Below are 5,239 nucleotides of genomic sequence, written 5' to 3'. Positions count from 1 at the left end.
TATCCGATAAGTGCTTACCGGTAAAATTCAACACTATTACTTATTTACCGGGTAAGATTTTAGTCCTCCCAAATGGCTCCATATGCAATAGTTTACCCAATAAGCTCTTACCATGGTAAGAGTCGTCTCTCCTTCACTTACCGGGTAAGATTCATGTTCCTTGTCTTGTTCTTACCGGGTAAAATTCTTGGTCCTTGCTATATTCATTCACTAATGTAATGTGACTTGGTAAGCGCTTATCCAGGTATGCATTTGGTAAACGGCCCCTAAGAGTCTTCTCTCTCACTTACCGGTTAAGAGTATCGATCCTTGCTATATCTCTTACCAACTAATATTCTCAATCTTAATCATGTTCAATCAATAAGATAAGTGATATTAGTAAGCGTTGGCAATGCCAAAATCTGAGATGTGAGGCTCCAAATCAGCGTCCAAAAGAATATTCATGGGCTTGATATCGTGGTGAACTATAGCAGGATCACAGTCAAAATGAAGATATGCTAAACCATGGGCAGTTCCAAGAGCTATGTTACCACGAATGCTCCAATCTAAAAATGGAGGTGGATATACCTCGTGTAGAATATCATGAAGACTACCATTATGCATATATCTATACAAGATCAAACCGTAATCCTTCCTCATCCAAAAATCTTCCAACTTGACAAGATTTCTATGTCTGACCTTCCCAACTGTCTCAATCTCTCGAACAATACTCATGTTGCCTTCTTTGCTGGCTCCAAACATAAGTTTCTTTACTGCATAAAGTCTATCAATCGAACCTAAGGAAACCTTGTACACGGTTCCATGAGATCCTCTCTCAATTATGTACTTATCATTCAAGTCCTCGGTAGCTACCATTACTTTATGAAACAAAGAACCATCCTCTTTATCATCATAGATCTCTACAATATCATGTTTTTCTCTTTTTCGACATTGAAGCATGAAACCAAGTCCAATAACAACCGCGAACATAAGTGCTGATGTTCCAAGGGCTACCATTGCAGTTTGGAACTTAGTAAGACCTCTCTGTTTGTCTGAAGAATGGGTACAACGTGTGAAGTTTCTGCCCGCATCACAATTCAAACAACAATCAACACAAAGACCTGGATTCCCCTAGAATTAATAGAAAGATGAGTTGAAAATTTTCATCAATGCTGCTGGTATCTAACCCATGAAGAGATTGTACGAGATGTCAAGCTCAGTTAACACAAGAAGCTCAGCGAGTGATGTTAAAGTGCCGGTTAGATGGTTGTGAGAAACGTCTAGCTGCTGTAACATCACCGGTTTACTGAAACCATAAGGAATGTCACCTGTTAGACCATTACTCGAGAAATATTTAATATTCGGACGTTAATCTAATCTAATGAGCGTTACTATTTACGTAAGTTATAAGATTAGGAATTATTTAAAAAGTTGACGTTGATACCTAGAAAATTCATGTAGAATCATGGACTACCAATCCTTGCTTGTCTGCACACTCAACAATGACTCGAGGTCCACTCCAATCCAAAGACCGTGAAAAAAAGACTTTGTAATTAAAAAGGTTTGTAAAACAAAATGGCAACTTATTAACAAAAAGGTATAAAAATCCAACCATAAGAAAAGATTGTACAATACTAGTTCAGCTTCACACAACAAATCTAAAATATTTGCCAAATCAAAGCTTGGTTGCTATCAAGCCATTTGAAACCGCCTTCGGAGCAATTGCATCTTTAACATGGCGGCTGCTATCTTTCACATCTGACTCACAAGCTCAAGGTGGAACGTCTTAAAGAACCCATGTGGCTGCAACACAATCTCAATTTCAATCCCTACAAATATACAACTATTAATTTATGTATTCAAACAGCATTTGGCCGACCAGTTAACATACCTGAAGCATAAACCTGATCCGCTCCACTAGCATTACAGGCTAGTCTTCCAACCTAAGAGCATGAGTGATACCAAATACATACCTGCAATTTTCAATATATATAAAATGTTTGATAGGCACTTGCTGTTAAATGGATCAGTAAATGTGACCGAAAATTTACTCACTAGAGGACGATATCGGTTTCTTCAAGAAATCGATTTTGCTGGACCCATGACTGGAAAGATACCAACAGGAAAGTAAAGCATGTAAGGCAATGGCTGGAGGAAAAGAATAGTTTTTCAAGTATCATGTTTCCATATCTTTTGCGGCTAAATATGTGACATTATTTATTTTAATGATAATCCAACATGTATTAAATTCTGGGGACTTTTCAGGGAGAAATGCAGCACCTAAAAGAAAAACTAACAATAGCATAACAAAACTACAAAGGCAGAAGCATAGTTAAAAGTTAGGGAATTTGCAATTCATTGTAACACCCATTCTACATATTGCATATAACAGATACTCCATACATAAGAAATACATGTTTGTACACCACATAGGCTCCTTAGTACAAGAATCTACCATTACAGAGTACATGGTCCAACAATTCAAAATACAATTCTTGTACTAATCAAGATTCATTTATCAACTCTATACATATCATCAACCATTCTTCATGCAGATAAACACATAGGGAATTTATCACATTTTCTCTTTTCCCTTACATCCAGACTATGATTTCCAATAAGAACCCTGATCCTAAACCTTTAAGTCACAAAGAAATAAAGATTCCAGACCACGGTAATCTTAAAGGATATAATAGTAAGAGTTATATTACATAACACACATACAAATGCCACCCTTATATCCAAATGTACACCTCTCATTTATATGCCACCCTTATCCCATAGTGCACCTCTACTTGATATGTCAACCTTATCCCATGGTACACCTCTCCTTGATATGCCCCCCTTATTTCCCCATCAAAATATTTCACAAAACAATTCCATATATAATAGACCGCAGTCAATGAAATTTTATCAGTTTAAAATTATATTTATCAAAAATTCTCATTTCTTGTAAATAGGTCAATAAAATGACAAGTCTAAATACAAGCCGGTCAAACCTTGGCCGGATCACTAATCCGGACAACATTTCATTATGTCCGATTTAATACTTAGAATAAATTCTCAACACTTTGTCCGGATTACTAATCCGGACAACACTATTCATGTCATGACCTATTTAACAATCCGGTCATTCTATAGTCGTATTCCTACTTCTTCGATTTAAACACTTAACATAATTCAAAGTTCATAAATAGTTCATCATATAAACCTGCTAACACAATTAATCGATTTACTTTTAAACCGGTTAAGGCATGTACGGTTTAGGTCTAATCCGCTCGTCCCTTGTCCGGTTTAACATTAAACCGGTCGATATACCAAGCGATTTAGTCTTAATCGCTTACCTTCCGGTTTATATTTAAATCGTTTAATTCTTGACCGGTTTACTCATAATCCGGATAACATTCACACAGTATAAACTTCAAACCGAGTAAAAATTTACACAAACAATTTACACATTTCAAAGGGATTAAAACATTTAAATCACTGACCTTATGCAATTTCTTTTGAAAATCAGATGAATCCAACTTCTTTGAAATCAATCAATAAGCAATCCGGATAAGCTTACTCCTTCAAGTTTTCTTTTAACTTTAAAAATGGCCAAGAGGTTCACAAGCCACATATTTATACCCTTTCTAATAAAAGAAAGGCAACTAAGCTCATGCAGAGCCATCCATAAAACCCATGCATGTCCCTAATTTATGCACACATATTCATCACCTTATGCAAGCATACAATTACATTTTCACATATATTAACCCATGCATGCATATTTAAATCATGTATATATAAAATATTTTATGCATACATATAAAATCATGCCTATTCACATACATAAAATCTCATGCATGCATTCACATTATGCATATAAATCACATACTCGCATGATCAAATGTAACAATTTTTCATGCATTCACATAACCATATATCAAATAATCATATATTAATTACCTCTGGTGATAACCAAGACATGGTTATCATATTATCTACCCCTCAAAAGAATTTCGTTCCGGAATTCCTTTAATCAAAGAGCCATGGATAATCTGCTCTCATTTTCGACTCCAATTCCCATGTTGCTTCTGGCCCTTTGTGAAACTTCCATTGTACTTTAACCAAACTAATTTTTTTGTTTCTCAACACTCTAATCTTTCGGTCAACTACAGCTTCTGGTATTTCTACAAAGTTCAGTTTACCGTCCAGTTTAACCTCTGGCAACGGCACAGCTAGACTCAGATCAGCTAAGCATTTCCGTAAGTTCGATACGTGAAAAGTGTTATGAATCAGACTTAGTTCTTCTGGTAATTCTAACTGGTATGCCACTCGCCCAATTCGTTTACATATTCTGAACGGCCCAACATACCTCGGACTGAGCATACCCTCCTTTCCAAATCTGATAACGCCCTTTCATGGCAAAACTTTCAACATCACAAAATCACCTACATAGAATTTAATCAGCTTTCGACGATTATCATCATAACTTTTCTGGTGGTCTTGTGCTGTTCTTATTCTTTCACGGATCTGTTCAATCTTTTCAGAGTCTCTTGAACAATCTCAGGACCCGTTAACTGCCTTTCTCCTACCTCATTCCAACATAACAGCGTTCGACATTTATGTCCATACAATACTTCATACGATGCTGCTTGAATGCTGGAATGATAACTGTTATTGTATGCAAATTCTATTAACGACAAGTGATCTTCCCACGATCCCCCAAAGTCAATGATACAACTTCTTAACATGTCTTCTGCTCGTCGGTTTATTCAACCTTAGATTTCAATACAAAAATAGAACTCGGTGCAAGTATACACCTCGAACTATTGTCGTCTCGTAACAAGTAATAATGGTAAAATACCAAATATCGTTCCCACAGAGATAGCTTGTAAAGTTATTTCAAAAAGTCTAGTTTATAAAAACTAGTTTCAGATGGCGAATTGAGGGACTTGATTTATCTAAAATTGGGTGGTCTAATTAACTCTAAGAAAATATCAATCTTAAAAAGAAGCACAGGGTGCAAAAGTTGATTAAGACTTTAAACAGATGATTCAGCAAAAAGGTGACATAGCATTCCTGTCATAATTATATAAAATCAATAAATAATTTTATATAACTATGACAATATCAACTATCGGGTCAGACGGCCTCCCAAGAGTACACACCGGTCAACGTGCTATCGATACGATATCATTTATGTTAGACGTCATGAATCCTAGCACAACACGGTGTTACCATCCTACACCGTATGAGTATAGCGTTTGTCAGA

At 36.0% G+C, this 5,239-nt stretch overlaps 1 pseudogene; it reads right to left on the bottom strand.

The window, feature by feature from the left end:
* Positions 1-375: 375 nt before the first annotated feature.
* Positions 376-1,275, bottom strand: LOC112499867 (annotated as a pseudogene).
* Positions 1,276-5,239: the final 3,964 nt, after the last annotated feature.

The sequence above is a fragment of the Cynara cardunculus genome (genome assembly GCF_001531365.2).
Source record: "Cynara cardunculus var. scolymus isolate 2C chromosome LG 17, CcrdV1, whole genome shotgun sequence".
In the NCBI taxonomy this organism is placed as follows: Eukaryota; Viridiplantae; Streptophyta; class Magnoliopsida; order Asterales; family Asteraceae; genus Cynara; species Cynara cardunculus.
This window is presented reverse-complemented; position numbering and strand designations above follow the sequence as displayed.